Below are 21,002 nucleotides of genomic sequence, written 5' to 3' on the forward strand. Positions count from 1 at the left end.
GGATTCTTTGCTTTATAGAAAAACGAGGGGTTTCTGAGCTAAAGGACATAATCAACAATGTGTTGCTGAAGATCTAAATATTGACAGGTTCACTGTGCCTTCATCATGTGGTGCCACACTCCAATACACAAGATGCAACGCTGAATTTTGTCCATTTGCCCTTCTCAGGCTTTGTGGGCAGGCACCGGGTCTCCCCTTTGAATTGGCCTATAGCAGGCCGGATTGTCTTCCTGACACTGATTGGTCCAGTGGCAGCAGGAATTCAGGGAGCATTCCCCTGGGTGTGCTCCCCTGGGCTGCGGCGCCTTTCGGCCTCATGCTCGCTGCACCGGTTCTCCTACCCACCTTCCCTTAGTTCAGGGTTTGTTTGGGGTTTTTTCTGCGGATGGTACATCCTAGCTACAGACAATGTCAGTCGCTGGATTAAGGGGTTGGGCAGGAATTTTTCCCATCTGGCAAATTGGCTCTGCCATTCGGGTTTTCACCTACCTCATAGCAATCATCACAACTTTGTAAAGCGGATAGGCATCGGGTAAGCCTAGTCTTGGTTGGAGGGGAGGTTGTAGCCTCCACCTGTCCCTCCATGAGAAAGGTTATCCTGTTAAAAGGATCTGGGAGGAGTGGTTCTGTCCACCCAGATGGGGGCTAGGGCCATACCACTCCTCCAGTGGGGACCGCTTGGGGGAACACCCTGATTCGCCATAGGTCATATGGTGCCCAGTGGACGGGTGGGAGTGACATGCACAGTTGCTTACCTCTATGTCTATGGTCAAACCAATAAAGTTGTGGCCTTAATTAATCCCAAAAACCAATATGCCATGTCTTGTCTGATTATTTGCATTTTAGGGAACAGGGTGGTCATGAGGCCTTTCCACACAGAGCAAAATTTGCCATTCTTCATATGGAGAACCATCTGAGAAATTTTGGAATAAGCCAAAAGGCTAGTAATAAAATTAGTCAAATTTCTCCAGTAGATTTCATGCATCTAATGAAATTTACAGATACTAAAGAAATCTCCCCAGATACTAAAGAACTCTCCCGATCTAAGGCAAATTTGGAGTTCCTGCTTGAGCTGACTTGAAAAGAAAGAAAAAAAGAAGTTTACTAATAAACATATACACTACAAATGCAGACTCATGCTTCATAGTCACAGGGATTTTGCATTCAGCTTGAGCCAAAACATTTATATTGTTTCAGGAGTATGCAGTTATCAACATCACTCTGATAAGTCTTTAACTTATCACAATATGTTCCCACTGAGCCATTTGCCAATCTCTAACACTTTGTTATCGCCATTAATTATTTGATTGTCTCCCTCTTGTGAAATATCACCTTTCTGTTTGTATAAGCTCAACACTCCACTCGCTTCATTGCTCTCTTTATAGTCATGTTGCATACATAGCTGGAGTAAATAATCCATTGTTTTAATCAAAAGGCTATTAAGCCTCCTGCAATGGCAGCAAGTTCATGGAGCATGTCAGAGGACTAAGCAAGCCTGCAGGTCTTCTCCAAGAATTTAATTTGTACTTCTGTGAAGTTCTGAGTAGACATCAGTGCGATCATTTTCTCTCCAGGGGTGTATTAAGGAAATATATGTGTCATGGGAGTTTGTGTTAATTGTTTCCCACAGGAGATGCAGGCAAGTCATTAAATTCTGTGGAGTTTCTAATGTCACTCTTAATTTGATCAAGTATTATGGGATCTTTGAGGAAATCAGTATTTAGTGTTCAGCAAGGCTGAATTGAGAGTTGATGTTTCTGGTGCATAGGTTTTACGAAATTACTTCGAGGATTATTGCAGTAAATCATTGAAACTGTCATCAGTAGCACATGATCATCATTTGGAAAAGTCAGGTTGACATAATAAGATGAATAAGAAGACAACGTTCTCAGTGCCGTGAAACATATCGTGTAGATTCCATCTGCCATGCATTGCACTGAGAATAATACAGTGCTGACTACAGTACTGTGAAAAGTAGAGCTTTTGTAGCAAAAACCACAACATATCATGCAGGTTAAGCAAATCTGATCATTTCCTTCTGCAATGAATGGGTGTGTGTGTGGGGGATGGAATTAACATGGCAGAAGCTGGAAATATCAGGGAACAATACTGACAATCATTAATTAGTTGATCCTATTCTCAAGATCTCTCATGAATGGGCAGCTCAACACTAGCACTTGAAGGAGAAACCAGGGTCCAGTTCCTACGAAAGTGGTTAACCTGCTGGGCTGAATTGTTTCCCATTGCAGGTTGACTAAATGCTGGATTTCATGAATCTATGTTAGTCATGTTCATTAACATCAATGGCCCTACTCTGAGTGGGAATTAGTTGAATGCCACTAGAAATGAGGGCAGCATCAGAAGAAATATTCACCCATGCAAGCCCTCTATGAAGCTGGGTTTCTAGTTCAGGAGAACACCATTGCTCCAAATTGGAAGCCCAAAATCTGGGATAAATTTCAGTTGAAATAGAATTGGTGGCATCTCTAGGATTCCATGCTAAAATAACTGGGAAAATGAGCTTTGTTCTGATGACTTTAAAAATAATGTGGTAACTAGGCCTGAAAATCAACCAAGTTATAATAGATTGCAAGATGCAAGACCCATCTGACAAATATTCTGACCTTGTCTGCATGCTGAAATCTGCCCCCTCCCTGGTCAGTGGCTATACAAAAAGAAGATAGCACAAGACACTCTCTCAGCTAATATGGAAAAGAAACTTCTATCTCTTACCTCATTCCCTCACAAAGCCAGGCAGTCAGGAAAAAAATGGGTGAGTTGCATGGTAACAGATATCAAAATTAAATGAGATTGAAAAACACAAACATCTCTTCCTGCAATTCAAGGAACATTATTCAAAGAACACAATAGAAATGGAACTAGAATGAAATTTCACCAAGTTTTTGGAGCAAATCCATGTCATCTCTGAATAGTGTCTCTCTCCCATAACCTAAGACTTTGACTCTTGCTTCTTCTCTTTTGTTCTGATTGGCTGCTGTGCTCGTCATCTTGCTAGTACCCACTATTGTACATCCACTCTCTTATCATGCTATTTCTCTTGTCACTCTCTTGTCATATTTTTCAACACCTCAGTTGAGCCCTTGTTTCACTTAAACTCATTCTCCATAATTAGACTGGAAGCTCTTTCCAGGGAGGGATCTGCCTCTTTTGCTTATGTAACTTGGCAATGTACACCGAGACTGCTCTCTAAATCATTAATAACCTTTCCCTCTCTTTCACATTCATGAAAAGGGAACACTCAACATAAATGAAAGTCTGAAAAGTCAAAGCCTGAAAGAAGGAAATATGTTAACAGAGAAAACAAGAAGGAATCCAACATTGCCTGGGGACATCCATCAGGCTATGCTAGATCTCGCCTCATCTACTTCTGGCCCACAAACAGGACCATCTCCTTATAGAACCATAGGGACAGATGAGATGAGACCTAGCGCACCTTAGGGAACTCTAGTGCATGGCAGCATCACCACATCCTTACATGTCTGAAATAGGAGGTGAGCATAGTATGTCCTGTGGATGTTTGGGTTTCTATACTCTGCCTATATGGTGGCAGAGGTGGTATTTTGTCTGCCCCTGGCAGAAATGTTCAAAGTTACAACAATTAATGTTAGGAAAATTGAGATGGGCACTAATTGAGCACTAAGATGGCCTTGGTAGTCCATAGGCCTGGTCTTCCTGTTATATACCTGCTGGGATTGACAAGGCATCTGACCCTCACCTGAATCTCATAGCTCTCCTGACAAGTGCTTTGGTCTGCAGCCACAGTGTGGAAATAAAGGATGAGATTGCCCACCAGATACCAGACACTTTACTATTCAAATTGGGCCCCAGTGTTTTTGTTACAATCCCCTTCTCAATTAAGTAATCAATTTTAATCTAGAATTTAAATTCTCAAAACTTTCTTATTTGTTAATTCAAGCAAGTAAACTACTGCTCTCACTTCATTACAAACAGTATTTCTACCTGCAACACACTTGAGCAAACCTGCTCCTCTTCGTTTCACAGATATTTTGTTGCCATTTGCAACTGTAGCTTTAACCCAAATTTAACTCTTTGGGGAAATAATTAGCATCACACGTCATGTGCATGGAAGTTGCCGAACCAATTAACCAACTAGAAGGATTACTGTTAATAGCACCGGTTTTCATATAACTTGATATTGCTGGACAGTTTGGATGAACTGCAAAAGCATTTTTTGTTTGCTTTTTGTTGCCACCCTGGAACCTTTCTTTATTAGTGCCACTTTGTTTTGTACGATTCCTTGCAAATGAAGGAAAACAACTTTTCTGCTTGTATATGTTGATAATATAATTTTGGCTGTTGAGAACAAACAAGATTGTACATAAACAAGATTGGGTGCAGGCATGGCCAGGACATAGGCATCTTGACTGTGACAAAGGTGACCTGTGTGCTTGCTTGCTTGCTTAACAGCTGTTGGGAACTTCAAGGTCCCTGCTCTCCCTTCTTATGGTCTTTGTACAGGCCCTGGAGACTCCAACAGAGAGCATTCCATGTCAAGAAGGAGGGCAAGTGGGCACCCTATCAAATGACAGGGCAGGAGCTACACGGAGCAGGGCCTTTTCACTGGTGGTGCCCATTGTATGCCTCGTTCTTCTCAGAGCTGCTCACTTTTGGCCTGTATTTTGGAGCTTTATAATTTAGGAAGACTTTGGAAGAACTGGTTGACAAGTCATCATTCGCTGATGGATGAGCGGATTTTATTTGCTGCTATTCTGGGCTTCTGGTGCACCAGGGTTTACACCAGCGTAATAGAGTTGGCCAGGATGCCAGAAGGGATACAATTTATGAGCTTTCTCCATTATCTGCACAGCAGGGGGTGTTCAGTCAACGGTGCAAAGGCTGAGCTGAAGCATTTCCTGCTGCTTACCTACTTTCAGCAATAGGGGTCACTGTTTGGTAGTACCCAATTGGTTAGCTGTCAGATTCTAGAGCTCCCTATTGGTGGTTCTTAGGAAATTCACAAAATACAGAGTCCATTCATAAAACATAGTGATCATTCATAAAGCAATAACATAAATCTCCATTGCTACATATTGGGTGTATATTTCAGCGGTTGAACATACAGGTTTATGGCCATGCTGTAGTGTAGTGCTTATGCGACTGTGAATAAAAGGTGGCTGGGCTCATTGTCTCAAGGTTTGCGGGGGGGGGGAGAGGTGACAAAACTGATTTCCAATAAGTGCCCCCCTTTATTTCCATAACAAGTCTTTGAGTCTGTACTCTGAATAGTGACACCAGTGACCTAGAAGGTGCAGGGCTTGTCAGTCCAACCCCTGCACAGTCTCATCAGGGCTGACCTTAAGGCAATTGGAGCAATTGGGCCAAATTGGGCCCTGCGTGCTGCTCCTAAGGGGCCCCTCACATCAGGGCAATCTAGATGGATTTTATTTATATTTTATTTTATTTATTTATATCTATAAGATTTTGCAGGCTGTGCACTGGGGCCCTACAAAAGAAAATACAATTTGTGCCCCACTGCTTCAAATTGAGCCCCACTGGCTAGCCCTGAATCTCATAGTTGCTGGGCCTGAGTTGCCCTGCCCTTGCATGAAGTCTTGGGTTTACAATTTTGGGAGAGGGGAGACTGCGGCACTGGGGAGCGGGCAGGCTGACAAGGCCCCCTAGATTTAGAGGCCCAAGTTGTCCTGCCCTCACATGCAGTCTTGGGTTTGCAATTTTGGGAGAGGGGAGACTGTGGCACTAGGGAGAGGGCAGACTGGCGAGGCCCCCTAAATTTAGAGGCCCTAGGCTTCAGCCTACTTAGCCTATACATAAATCCAGCACTGTCTGCCGTTACTGATTGTTCTCATGGAGGAACTCCTGCTCAGCTTCCAAGGAATCCCAAGGTTCTCTGAAACCCAGTGTAAAAACCCCTGCTCTAGGGCTCTGATGCAGAACACATATATCCAGATGCTAAGTTAGGCCATATAATATCCAGTTTCGTAATCCTTTCTGTTCTGATTCAGGTCCTTGATTGAGATGGCAGATTGTTCTATAATTGGGTGTTAATTAGCAACTCATTGAACTGTAATACTCTGTACTAGCAACAGAGGTGTACTCAGAAAGGTGTGAAACCTTCACCTCCCTAAAAAGGAAAAAAAACCCCAAAGGTTTAATTTCATTCTGATGAATACAATTAGATGCTCTGAAAATTTTGGGAAATTGTTGGGCAGGTCTGGCGCTATATTAGGCAGAGTGAGGCAGCTGCCTTTATGCCAAATGTTTGGGGTAGGGTAGGGCATAGGAAGTGGCAGTGTGGGCTAGAGATGTGCATGCCACATGATCTGCCCTGTATCCTTTATGCAAGCCTTCTCCCTTCAGGTGTGGATAGATGGCACTGTTCCATCATCAAAATGAAGTAACAATCAGCTGCCAGTCTAGGCATCCCCAATACTTGGAATGTGGAGATTGCCATCTTTTAAAATATATATATATGTTGCGATTGAAATATTTTCATGGATAATAAAGGTACATTTAATGTCTCTGTTTTCAATTCATAGAGTCCTTTCTACAGGTCAGTTACATTCAGTGTGAGATACTGCTATCATAAGCACTGTGAGGTTGTGGGGAAGAGAGATGTGTGGGATAATGATATTTCATTACAGCCCTGTTTAGGGAAGTTTTAAATGTTTGATGTTTTATCGTGTTTTTAATAGTCTGTTGGGAACCACCCAGAGTGGCTGGGGGAACCCAGCCAGATGGGCAGGGTATAAATAATAGTAATAATAGTAATAGTAATAATAATAATAATAATAATAATAATAATAATAATAATAATAATAATAAATTAATATTTTGCATAGTGTATGTGCAGAGTTCTGTGCCAGTGTCACATGGATAGGCTATGTATGTATGTATGTTGGCAGTATGAGAGGTTGGAGAGCCCAGAGTGTGGTTTGTTGCATTCAGTTGATTGCAGTGAGTTTTGTGTGAGAGGGGGAGAGAGTTGTTGGGTCAAATTAGCGGTATCAATTTGAATGTTGTTGGTGGGGTTAGATCTTTGTTGGGCTGTATATGTAATAAACAGGAGTCACATCGGGGCGAAGGCATCTCTTTTGTTTGTCCCCATGCTAATTTCAATTTGTTGGTTAGCTTTTCTAGTAGGGTTGTTTCCCATACAGTTTTGTACCCGTGGTCCTTGCCTCAGGTAGCAAAATGTCTTCAGCTGGCCATGGTGACCAATGGACTTCTCCTCACATCTGAACTATAGTTTATTTACAGATGTGTGAATTAAAAAGGCATTTGTCATACACTGAAATTTATCCTTTTTTAGAATTTCTACATTGGCATGGCTTCTAGGACCTGTCAGGTTCCCAATGGTTGCACAAAGTGAGGTGGGGATGGACAAGGATGGAGGGAAGCCCCACCCACTGGCCTTTGCTCTCTTTTCTCACCCAGCTATGCACATGAAATGAATAGAGAACTTTAGCATGGTGGCATTGAAAGCTGCTCAGCCTTTACTCTTGACCGCCAGACCAACTTAGGCCCAATAAATTTGGCTAACTGAAGGACAAGATGTGCCCCTCTCCCTCATTCCACATATTGGAGCTGATTGGCCAGGCAGTTGAATAATAACTCAAAATAGGTGACAGGGCAGCCCAGGAACCATCATGGAACCTAAAACCCAGGAGGGTTTCACCATTTTGCCTCTGTAATGAGAAGGCCTCCTCCTTCACCTACAAACCTGCTTCTCTGCCTACAGGGAGAGAGATTTGTGCTGCTGTGAGTCCTGGGATGCTCTCCCAGGGTCCACTGGACCACAGCCTAAGGAAGATCATTGAAGGTATAATTAGGAGAAGAGCAATTTTGCAATTACTCAAGCAGCTGCTGTTACAAACAATTGTGCAAAGCTAGATAAAAGGACGGGGCTTTCTCAAAAATATCTGGCTTTATGCCTTTGAGTTTGCGCCATGCGGGGATGACAATGAATTAACATCAATCTTTAAGTGCAACTACCCTGTGGTGGCTTTCTTGTGAGGGAAGGCAGATAATGGACAGAGCTTTCTCATGATTCCAATGACATTCACTGTTGCAATCCTTGTTTAGTCTGGACTTGCTCTTATGTATTTCACAGCAGACTCACACGCTAGAATTAAGCATGTGAAGCCTTTTTTGTGTATACGCATGGCATGTAGGTAAAATGATGGGGATTTGGTAGGGATGTTGTGACACTGGATTGTGGCTCTCTGCAAAAACATTCACATTAGACTGGGAACCCCACAGGGATGCTGCAAAGCTAGCCCCCCGAGTTTCTCTACATTCGCAAAAGATTGAATTGTCTCAATGGGAGCCTCTGTGAAATGGAAAACTACTAAAATGAATGTATTGTATTTGAGAATATTACTTATGTGAGATATGCAGCTGAAAAGAGCATCTTTTGTTTGAAGGTGAGAAATTGCTTCCTTTAAATGCTCAATTAACTGCAAAGCAGTGGTTGGGGGAATTGGTCGAAGCCCCCAATCTCCATTTAATAGTCCTTTAGGAGTTTGGCCTCTTGAAGAGGCAATACTTATGTTCTATGAGGCTGAAGCTCAAACCAGTTTGGAAGCAACATCTCTTGCTGAGGGAATCTTTATAGTAATGCGCAGATGTGTGAGGCTTTGTAGCGCTTACTCTGTGGTTGACTTCACATCTTGTCTTCTTGAGTACGTCTTTCATGCTCAGGGTTTCACGTGTCTAGAAGAGTAACTTACAATAGAGGCCACCAGCATTTTTGGACCAGCAGACACATTTTGAATTTTAAGAAAGAGCTGGGGACACCAGTCACAAAATGGCGGCCATGGGGTGTGGCACAACGCAATACGGCTGCTGCGGGGGCATGGCATAACACAAAATTAGAGAGAGTACAGCCACTGCTACTTCACGTCCCCTAGTCCTGAACCTCAACCTCAGACATTCCAAGGGATGTCTGCTATGCCCTGCTGAAGTCAACTGTGGAGTTCACACAATATTGATTTCTCTGTCTCTTTCACACAATGATGTGTTGCTGTTCATCAGACGCAGGGAGCATTCCCCAGTACCAGGCAAATGAGTGGTGCTTTCTCAATTGTAGCTTGAATCATATGGATGTAGGAGGGATAGGGAACTTATTTGGATGCTTGGGGAAAGCGAGTTCTCACTAAAGGAGAGCACGTGTTGCGGATGGGGCCAGACAAAAACACCCAGGTTGCTGGCCAGATGAATTTAAAGGGCTGAGAGCAGATTGGTGGCTGGTGTTGCTGGGGTAAATTTGATGTTGCCAATTTAGGGGTGGGATCAGTGGTTATTTAAGCAAGGTCCACAGCTTGTTCCTTTCTCTTTCGCTGTGGACACCGGATCAGCACCGGAGCAATTTCAGTGGAAGATTTGGTTGTATACTCTTTCCCCCTCTCCTTTTTTCCTACCCTTTATCCTTGGCTATTCCTTCTTTAATTTATTCCCTGCTTTTATTTGCCCTTATTGGTTCTGGCTTAATTTTTCCTTGGGTCGGGTGGGCCCCTTGGCCCGGGGTGGCGTACGGCCCGACTCCCGGCTGAGCTACAGCCCGGGCTGGGGGATTCCTCAGCCTTCTTAGTCGCAGGCCCCTGGGGCCGCCGTAGGCCGCGCCGCTCCAGGGATCCCACAGGGTTCCGAGAAAGAGCCGCCTGGTGCCTGGTGCCCTCCGGGGCAGTGGTTTTTTATTAAGTGGTATTGTAGAGCGGAGAGCGAGGCCTGGGCAGCCCCGTGCCTTGCGGCCGTGGGGCGCCTCTGCCGCAGGGCCTCGGACCGGGCCGACGCCTGGACGTTAAAAACCCTTCCCTGAGGCGCGCTGCTCTCCGTATCGCGGCCTGTGCGTGCGCCGAGTGCTTGCCCCGTGTTTTGGCTGGGTTTGGTTGGGCCCTTCCTCCCCTGTTTTCCAGCCCTCCCTCGCGCTTGTATTGAACCGGCGGCGGTCGGGGGGGCCGCCCGTACAGCGTGGTGACTCACCTTGCTGTGGCAGGACGCTCAGGCCGTTTTCTTATCGCAGCTGCTGGTGGGAGGTGAGCGATTGCGCTAGCGTGCAGGGCCCCTATTTTAATTGCAGGCCGGCGGCGCTGCGTGGGAGCGTTGCCGCAGCACGTTCAGCATGTCGCCACCTTAGGCCCCTGGCTGTTTGGGGGCTTTGGGAGGGAGGGTGTGGAGGACCCTCCATTTTGTGGCATTTTGGCGGGAGCGCCATTTTGCCTTCTCTGCCTTAAGTGGCGGCCTCTAGTGGCCAAGCCACGCTATTGCAGGGCTGGGTGCACATTGCTCTAAATTGGGTGGCGGTCTCTTGTGGCCGTTCTGAGTAACGACACTGTGTCTTAGTTTGCTGGCTTTGCCACCTTGTGGTGATTTGTATTCTTGCAGCTATACTTGATTGGAAAGTCTATCCTGCACACTTATCCACCGGTGATTCTTATACGCTTCGGTTGTTCCTAACCTTACTGGTTTAATTTTTCTGCTTAATTATTATTTCTTAAATTCGGTTTTTCGGTTGTTTCTTTTACTTGTTACCTGTTTATATTTTAATTTACTTTTAAATTTTATTTTCACACCAGTAGCAGGAATGGCTCCTAAGAAAGCTCCTAAGAGGCCTGGACCTGTGACATCTGCGAAGCGGCCAATAAAAGGCCCCTCCCAGGCCTTCCGTTCTCCTGAGCCCGGCCAGTCGTTGAGACGCCTCCAATCGATGGTCTCTAGTTTGGCTCATGACCCAGCGGCCCTGGCTAGAGTTGAAGCCGAAATGGATGGCGTGATGCAACGCTGCTCCACTCCGTCAACTTCGTCGGCGGGGCCGGTTCTCCCTGTGGGTGCATCTTCTCCGGTGTCATCATCTAGTGAAGAAGAAAGAGAACTTTCATTGGCCGGTGGTTTTTTATCTAACACTCAGTTGGCCTAGCCCCCGGTCTTACCTGTGTCTCAGGTTGCTGCTCCCAGGGGTCGGGGTCGCACCAGGGGCGTGGCCAGGAGTAGGGCTTTGATCCGGAGACAGGCTGCGCGGGTTTCTCCTGCACGGTCCTCAGTAGCTACCAGTTTGCTTCCAGATCATTCACAGGTTGTCTCTTTTCAGTCAGTTCCAGACGCTGTGCAGCAGGGCGAGATGTCCGAGTCTTCGGTTGAGGACAGCCTTCCTCCACCTCCAAAGATCTCACCTCGTCTTCTTCTACAGGTACTTCTTCCCAGACTTCCAGTAGCGACGAGGAAGCTTCCCTTGGGCTTTATTGGGGCTTTGGGGAGACCTCTGGCCTCCCAAAGTGGGTTTGGGAGCGGAGGGCGAATTCCCATAGGGCCAAGTATGGGGCGGTGCAGGAGTGTCGTGAAGGCATTTTGGTGCCTGACATAAAGGTCTCCACCAATTCGGCCAGGGATATTATTCCAGGTGCTCACCTGTCTGCCAAACTGCGGTCCAGGATTTTGAATGGCCGTTATGTGGATATATTTAGCCTTGCCCCTTTGCTTGATGGCCAGGAGCCCTTGGACAAGGGCTTTCCTCCCTCTAAGAAGCGGGCATCAGTGCCTAAGGTGGACAGGACTTTTGAACGATGGTTAGACAGTTTCCAAGTCTTTGCTGGTGTGGTTTCTGCAGCCTATCCCCGGAGATCTTTGCACTTATGGGTGTATCTGTCTATAGTCCGTTCGGCCTTCATGATGGCTGGAGAGACTGCTGCGTTGTCTTATGATCAGAATTTTAGGCGCAGGGCAGCCAAGATTCACACTGCCCGCTGGGACCGCAAAGACTTGGATGTCTGGACCACTTATGTGGCCCCACGTATTGATAAAAAGGCCCCTGATCCTCAGAAGTTCAAGGTTTTCCCTCAAAAGACGGGTCGCAAGTTGTTTTGTTGGGACTTTAATAAGGGTGTCTGCCAACGCCAACCCTGTAGGTACTCACACTTGTGTGAGAAGTGCTCAGGGAACCATTCAGCATCAGTTTGTTCGGGGGGGCGGCGGCCCTTTCGAAAAGGAGGGGGCTCTCAGCTGCCCCCAAAAGCCGCTCCCCAGGTCCCAGCCTCTGGAGCAGGAAAGTAGTATTTTATCCTCATTAGCCTATACCCCGGTATGACTACAGCCATTGCTGTCCTTATTAAAAACGTACCCTGACAAGGAATCGGCCTCCTATTTGTGTGATGGTTTTTCTTTAGGTTTCAGGATTCCTGTGGCATCGACCCCTATGGCAGGGACTCCTGCTAACCAGAAATCTGTTAAGGATATGCCAGAGGTGGCGCGTAAGAAAATCGGAAAGGAATTGGCTTTACGTCGTACGGCCGGTCCTTTTACTGTCCCCCCTTTTCCCAACTTGCATATTTCACCCTTGGGTATAGTTCCTAAGAAAGCTCCGGGGGAATTTCGCCTCATTCATAATCTCTCTCACCCAAGAGGCACGTCAGTAAATGACGTGATTCCCCCGGAGCTTTGTTCGGTAAAGTATGCTTCTCTTGATCATGCGATCAAGATGATATGGAAGTTTGGGCCTGGTGCCCTGCTGGCCAAATGCGACATTGAGTCTGCATTTAGGCTGCTTCCAATTCACCCCGACGATTTCTGGTTGCTTGGCTTTCAGTTTGAAGGAGGATTTTACTTCGATAAGGCCATGCCCATGGGCTGTTCTGTGGCCTGTGCGGCTTTTGAGTGCTTTAGTTCATTTTTGGAGTGGGCCTTGCGTGATAGAACTGGTTTGGGCGGTGTCACGCATTATCTCGATGATTTTTTACTGGCCTCAGGGAACGATACTGGGGACTGTGTTTTATTGTTGCAGGCCTTTGCTTCCTTAACGGAAGAGCTGGGTGTTCCATTAGCAGCAGAGAAGACTGAGGGTCCCTCTACTCAACTCACTTATTTGGGTATCTGGTTGGATACTGTGGCTCAAACCTCCAGCTTACCTGTAGATAAGATAACCACCTTAAAAAAGGTTATTGGATAATTGCTTCCTTTGAAGAAGGTCTCCTTACGGCAGCTGCAGTCGTTGTTGGGTCATTTGAATTTTGCTTGCAGGGTGGTCGCCCCTGGAAGACCATTCTGTTCACGATTGGCCAGACTAACCTCGGGTTTGAAGGCCCCGCAGCATAGAGTGCGCCTTTCCCGTCAGGTGCGGGCCGACCTTAGTATCTGGTTGGAATTCCTGGAGGAATTCAATGGGGTGTCTCTGTGGCAGGATACTTTGAACCTCCACAATGACTTCCAGGTGCATTCTGATGCAGCGGGGTCCCTTGGGTTTGGTCTTTTCTGGGATGGTAGATGGTGTGCTGAGCGCTGGCCTCCTGCTTGGCGTGGGGAAGCTATAACTCGGGACCTAACTTTTCTTGAGTTTTTTCCCATTGTAGTGGCCGTGCACTTGTGGGTCGAGCATTTCAGGGATCATCGTGTTTGTTTTTGGTCCGATAACCAGGCGGTGGTGAATGTGCTAGCCAAGCAGTCTTCACGATCTCCTAGGGTATCAGCCCTTTTACGGGCTTTTGTGCTGCATTGTTTGCGTTTTAATATTGTATTTTCTGCTCGTTTTGTTCCGGGCATATCTAACGAGATTGCTGATGCTCTGTCCCGCTTTCAGATGCAGCGATTCAGGTCCCTGGCGCCAGAGGCTCGAGACCGTCCGGAAATTTTCCCGGATCATCTCTGGAATCTTGGCAGCACTTAGTTTTCCAGGGAGTAGCTGCATCTGTTGCCCCTTCCACTCTGAGGTCCTATAAAAAGGCCTGGGCTGATTTTTTATTATTCAACAGACAGTCAGTGGTTGGGGAAGTAACAGCCCCTCATTCTACCTCTCAGGTGCTCAAGTATTTGGCATATCTATTCCAGATGCGCCGGGCTGTCAGGACGCTGCGTATTCATTCAGCAGCAATTTCCTTTTTTAATAGGGCATATTTTGACAAGGATCCGTGTAGGAAGTTTGTGGTGCGCAGGGCTTTGGAGGGATGGGGGCGACTCACTCCTTCCAGGCCTGTTCCCAGACGGCCCATCACATTTGAGCTGCTGGCACAGATGCGCAATAAGCTGTGGAGCATCTGTTGGTCTAAGTTTGAGGCTCGTCTATTTTCTGCAGCATTCTCATTGGCTTTCTTTGGGGCCCTGAGAGTAGGAGAGGTGGTCCTTGAACCTAAGCGGGATGGAGGTTCCAGGGGCTTGCTATTACAGGACGTGAGTATGTCTCCGTCAGACCTGCAGGTTCACATTAGAAACTCAAAGATGGATCAGCTAGGCAGGGGAGCCGTTATTAGGCTCCCGGCGACTGGGGAAAGCGGCCCTTGTCCTGTAAAAGATCTTGGGAAGTATTTGGCCTTGCGACCTGCAGGTGAAGGGCCTCTGTTCATTCACGAAGATGGGCGCCCGTTGGTGAGGCATCAATTTGCCAAGGTATTGCGTAAAATTATTGCAGCATGTGGCCTTAAGGCATCAGAGTTTGCTCCTCACTCCTTCCGTATTGGTGCTGCAACGACAGCTGCCCATTGGGGTTTATCCGTGAAAAGGATAAAGGACCTGGGTCGGTGGAGGTCGGATGCATTCAAAGCTTATGTGCGGAAATAATGTGGTGTTGTATACTTACATTTGTGTTTTAACCCTAGGTCCGGACACTATCCGTATTTGGATAGTAGGGCACAGTATTGTGCTTTGGGCTGCTGACAGAGCTCGTCAGTCTGGAATGGGAGATGGCCTGGGCCTTCCGCAGAATGTGCAGGTGTCCTGGATCTCCAGACAGGGGATGCTGTGGAGGGAATTCTTACCTCTCATGCAAAGACGTGTCCTCATGGTTGGCCCTCCTACGGCGATTGTGGTTCAGCTTGGGGAAAATGACCTGGTTTCCTCTTCTTGCTATGGGCTGCGTGTGGCTGTTTTACAAGACCTGAGGGATCTGGCGGCAATGGTGCCTGCTACAAAATTAATTTGGTCACAATTGCTTCATTTGGCATTTGGCGGGGGTCACAATTGCTTCATTTGGCATTTGGCAGGGTAGTCCCTGCCCAGCTGCCACCGAGCGTGTTAGGAAGCGGATTAATTCTGCGGCAGGCAGGTTGGTGGTGGGTTTGGGCGGATGCGTGATTCCTCACCCTCTTATTTTATTCAAGGCTGCTGAGTTATATAGGCCTGATGGGGTTCATCTTTCACCGGTTGGGAATGATGTTTGGTTGGATGCAGTGGTATCCAAATTGAGGGTGTGGTTTGATTTGTGAATGGTTGGCGGCGAGCGCAAGGGCTCGGGTGGCGGTTAGGCATTGGTTAAATTGGTTGGTGGAGGGATATGGATTGGCTGTGCCTGCCCCTCCAATGCTGCTGCGGAACGGGAATTCCGTTAAAGGAATTCTGGGGCTTACCATCCCTTTGTCCAAACCCCTGGAATCGGGTGCGGGCCGCATGAGCTCCAAGGGACATGTGGGGATGGAACTGAGGGTCTGTTTCGCAGCTCCAGTTGTCCCTGATCTTGTTCCTCCATACTGACTCTCGCTGGAATCCGGGAGTCAGTGCTATCCCCCAAGGCGGGGGGGGGGGGGGATAGCTAGTCATAACCAATGCCTAAGCAACCATTCACAATGTGTATGATAATAAAGTTGTGGCCAAAATTATGCCAAAAACCTTAAACAAAAATTATGTGTGATGTGTGAGTTATTGGGGTAGGGGTGTTTTGGGGGACCTCAGCATGCAAGGAAGAAATATAAGACACATCTTCCACACATGGCTACCAGTGTTCAGGTAATGACATTTAATGAGATCTGCAGGATGAGAACACAGCTTGCAGTGAAGAGCATGCTGTTGCATATGTCAAATCGTTCCTGCGCAATGCTGAAGAGGATGGGGTGAGTGGAAATGGGAGGAAAAGTTGTACCCAACAGGTTAAAGGTAAAGGTAAAGGTACCCCTGCCCGTACGGGCCAGTCTTGACAGACTCTGGGGTTGTGCGCCCATCTCACTCAAGAGGCCAGGGGCCAGCGCTGTCCGGAGACACTTCTGGGTCACGTGGCCAGCGTGACATCGCTGCTCTGGCGAGCCAGAGCCGCACACGGAAACGCCGTTTACCTTCCCGCTGGTAAGCGGTCCCTATTTATCTACTTGCACCCGGAGGTGCTTTCGAACTGCTAGGTTGGCAGGCGCTGGGACCGAGCAGCGGGAGCGCACCCCGCCGCAGGGATTCGAACCGCCGACCTTTCGATCGGCAAGTCCTAGGCGCTGAGGCTTTAACCCACAGCGCCACCTGCGTCCCTGGTACCCAACAGGTTAAGTGGCTAGAAATATCTCATCAGCTCAAAAGTTACCTCTTTTTAAAGAAGCAGCCCCAAATACTGGTGTGATAACCATAGTTGATTTTAGAGCTGAAATGAATTTTAGAAACTTCTTTTTTATTTGTCATTTTTTTAACTGTTGAGATGAACTGGAAGCTTTGCCGAATATGTTCACGACCTTTAAATATTATTTTCCAGAGGGCACTCAAAAGTCATGAACAATTTTCACCCAGTGGTGAGTGGGATTTGTGGAACTTTAAAAATAAAAAGTCCATTTCTGAACATTAGTGCATAGTAGTGGGCTGAAAAAAGTGTTTTAAAATAGGTTTATTTCCACATCAGCTAACGACAACACAGAAAACAGATCTGTGCAAAATAAACTAATTGCTGTGGAACTGGAAATGGTGTGGCATATCTGGCAAAATAAATGACTGTAACTCTTATTCTCAGATAGGTCATAATTACATTCAGTCTCCTTTGCATCATTTGAAATGCAATGAGGCCATAACAGTTGTGGCTGCTCTCCTGGAAATGAGGACACGTGTAAATTTTTGAATGGTTTGTTCTCATCTTCATGTTATGGCTTGTTGTGTTGCTTAAATGTCTGTGTACAAAATAAGATATTATGAGATAATACAAAAAGGAAAAAAAACGAAAAGGCAAATGAATATCAGAACCTGTTGAAGCATGTCCTCTATTCCTATCTCCTATCCTTTCCTTTGTTCAATTAGTCATGACTTAGGGGTGGGAAACAGTGATACTTGTGGGAATCCCCCTCACTTTTCAGTTGTAGTGTGGTCTAAATCAAGGAATCCCAATGTATTCCCCTCTCAGGATGATGTCAGTGCCTTTAGATTTGCAGAGAGAGAAAGAGAGAGAGAGAGAGAGAGAGAGAGAGAGTGTTGGATCTAGAAGGTTTTAACAACGTATTTGGCTGTCATGCATATTTGTGGTATGATAAGGTCAAAGCACATAAAGCATTTAAAAATCATATTGTCAGAAAAGCACTGTTTAATGTCTGGATAAGATATAAGGACTTGCTCGAAAATAAAACCCCAAGGTGGTTGTCACCAATGGAAGCGAAGGGTCAAAAAAAGCTCAATATGGAAGCCAAATGGCCGAAATATTGGGAAATTCTGGAACAAGAGGGAGACAGATTAAAACTACAGAGTTTTGAAAAACTAAAAAATAGAGTGTGGGATTGGCTCCATTATTATCAAATAATGGAGGCATATAATCTGGACAAAAAAATTGGCTTCCAGGTGGAAAAATCAAAATTGGAAATAGAGCTGTTAGATCCCAAAAGTAAGAACTTGTCAAGAATGTATTTCAACTTGCTGTTGAAATGGAACACTCAGGATGAAATGGTAAAATCAGCTATGATTAAATGGGCACAAGATGTTGGACATAATATTATGATGGCTGACTGGGAACAGTTATGGACCACAGGTATGAAATTTACGGCATGTAATGCCTTAAGAGAGAATATAATGAAAATGATCTACAGGTGGTACATGACACCAGTCAAGCTTGCAAAAATTTACCATTTGCCCGATAATAAATGCTGGAAATGTAAAGAGACCGAAGGCACATTCTTTCACCTTTGGTGGACATGCCCAAGGATTAAGACTTTCTGGGAAATGATTTATAATGAAATGAAAAAGGTATTTAAATATACCTTCCAGAAGAAACCAGAGGCCTTTCTCCTGGGCATGGTCGGCCAACTGGTGCCAAAGAAGGATAGAACTTTCTTTATGTATGCTACAACAGCAGCAAGAATACTTATTGCAAAGTACTGGAAGACACAAGATCTACCCACCCGGGAAGAATGGCAGATGAAGGTGATGAAATACATGGAACTGGCAGAAATAACTGGCAGAATCCGAGACCAGGGAGAAGAGTCAGTGGAAGAAGATTGGAAGAAATTTAAAGATTATCTACAGAAATATTGTAAAATTAAGGAATGTTAGAAAGATGTTGGAATGAAGTTACATGGCTTTAGCAGAAATGTTATAAAGAATTAAGTATAATAGATTGTAATTGGATTAAAGGAAAAAAAAATGCTAGAATTTGTTAAGTTAAATGATAGGACAGAAATTTGAGGAAGATGGAAAGGATTTGCTGAAACAATTAATCGAAGTGGAATACAAAAAAGGGAGGTGTGAGGAGGTCGCTGAAACAAGTAAAAGAAAGTTAATAACATTGAAAGTATAGGTTGTGTTTCTTTTTTCTTTTTTTAAATTGTTTTTGTTTTATTTTTGTTATGTATATGTAATATTTTTGTTTTTGTATTGTATTGTATGGTTTTGTTATGTTTAATTCTTTTTCTTTTTCCTTTCTGTAACTTTCAAAACTTTAATAAATATTTTTTAAAAGAGAGAGAGAGAGAGAGAGAGAATGCTCCATGGATCTCACTATTGTGTTTAGAATGGTAGGTGCATCTAGTGCTATGGCTTAATTTTCCAAGGCACATTTTAAAGCTCATTTCAGCACACTAATACACTATGGCACACAATTCTGGAATTCCTAGAGTATTTAAAAGCTCCAAAAGATGGTTATTTCTGTCCAAGAAGGTACCATAGTTATTACAAGACAATAGATATTATTCTGCATTATACAAATTGTTTAGGGCTATAAGCCTGAGGCTGAATCCTTTTCATTAAAGTTCAGAGGTGAGGGGAAGAAGCTCTTTCCCCCCTTCTGCTTGCCAACCCTCATTACAAATCAGCAAGTAAGCTGAATGAGTACTTTTTGGGCAGAGAGCATGTGGTCCTTAAAAGTCTCATGGATCAAACTTGGGAAGCCAAGTGGCTTCAAATTAAGTTAAATGTGTTCACTTCTGTTTATGATTCTGTCAGGCTAAAGCTCAGCAGTATTGCATGTGAAGCTACCATCGTGTTGAATATGCCTGAGGAGATTGAATGGAATTCTGGACCAGACTGGACAGAGAGGAGTGAAAAATTAAAGGAGACACCAGTGTGGTCAAGACTGACCAGCAGAAGGGGGATAACTGGAGAGTGAGTAACTTAGGGAAAGGCCTGTTGAGATACATTAGTTATATGATATGTGATGGAACGGAGGAGCTGAAATATATCTTATTATTAACCATTTAAGAATTGATTCTCAAAAAGCTTTTTTCTTTATTAGAGTATGGAGGTTGGTTTTTGTGCTGTAGTCCCAATGAGATGGATTTAATGCAGTATGTGTAGCAAGCTGGGTACAAACAAGAGGGTTTAAAAGTGCTCTTGAATGCAGGAAAGACTAAATAGCACATAAAAAATGTCTGGAGAACATTTCCATGCAGAAAACATTTGTGCCGTGAATATTCAGAAAGGTTCTTTTCTCTCCCCCTCACTCCCAATAAGAACACACATTGAATAGAAGAATCCCATCAGTGAGTAACACAAAAGAAAAAAAGTAACAGCAGGAGTCACAAGAGGCATAGATAAAGGAAAGACCGGAAATAATTAGGCCCAGCTAAAAGAATGTGTTAGAGATAGCAAGGGTCTAAGACTCCTCTCTGAGGTATTTACTTTTAGATTTCTCAAAAGTTGAGCAATCAATAAAGAGAGTTTGTGTGTGAACCAATAATTGCCAAGCAAGAGAAAGTAGAGGGAAATGATCAAGAGATATGTGGCGGCTGTTTTCAATAGTGTCGGTTCACCTGTTGCATGGTGGGTGACTCTTCAGTGATTTCCCCATATATTTCAAACTAATAAGACTCAATCTGATGTATTATAATAACTTTATGGAATATTTGCTAGAAACAAAGATAACACAGCTCTTTCCGTAAATTTGAGCGCAATATGAACACAATGCTAAGCCCCCAGTTCATTACTCCTGTTAGGGCCTTGTGTAAGGCTACCACTTAACTCATGCCCAGTTAAAATGTATCTTTGTATGTATAGATGGGAATTTAGAAATAATAATTATAATCTAAATAGAAACACAATACAGCTCAGCATAGCGGGGAAGACTGAAACCTTTGTACTGCTCAATCTGCTGCCCATGTCAATTTGTTGATGGAAACTTCAAGGTTCCCCCTCTACCTTCTTATGACTCTTTATTGTTCAACCAGATTTGGACTGGATAGCCTTTCAAATGTAGAACTGTAGGGCAGAACTCATAGCTAACCTAGTCTTGAGTAACCTTCAAATAAAGATGTGGGATGAAGATTTTTCAACCCAACCTCCTTTCCATCCTTTGCTGGAGTTGAAGCCTTGAACTAATGCGAGAAATGAGGAACAGAGGGTAGAATATGGAGCATACTATGTTGATCAGGCAATGGCTGAAGACCAGATTCCTAGTATTTATATCAGCCTGGTTTAGAGGCTTCCTATTGAATGCCATACACAGAAGCTGATTACTTAAATCCCTATTACTCTCTGTGCTCAATGGAAAGTCTAAGGATTCATATTTCCAGGGAGATGACTAGGCTCAGTCCCAGCCATGGCCTACAAGATGTCCAGTTCAAGTAGCAGATTCCCCTACAGCTTCCTTGATCTTCAGATCTCAAACGTTTACCTACCCCATGATGAAACTTCTCTTGGTTTGAAAGAAGAGAAATAATATATTAGCATGTTTTCCACAAGGGCAGGCATTGTATTGATAAATAATTAAAGATGAATATCTTTCACAGTTATTAATCATCATTAGCATGAGAAACGCCAGACAAAAACCTGGTGCATAGTTGGGAAGAAATAATGAACTGAACAATCTCTCATGGGTAATGCTGTTCAAAAAGATCAAATATTACTCCTACATGCATATAATG

This window comes from Podarcis cretensis, assembly GCF_951804945.1.
Source record: "Podarcis cretensis genome assembly, chromosome: 5".
Lineage (NCBI taxonomy): Eukaryota > Metazoa > Chordata > Lepidosauria > Squamata > Lacertidae > Podarcis > Podarcis cretensis.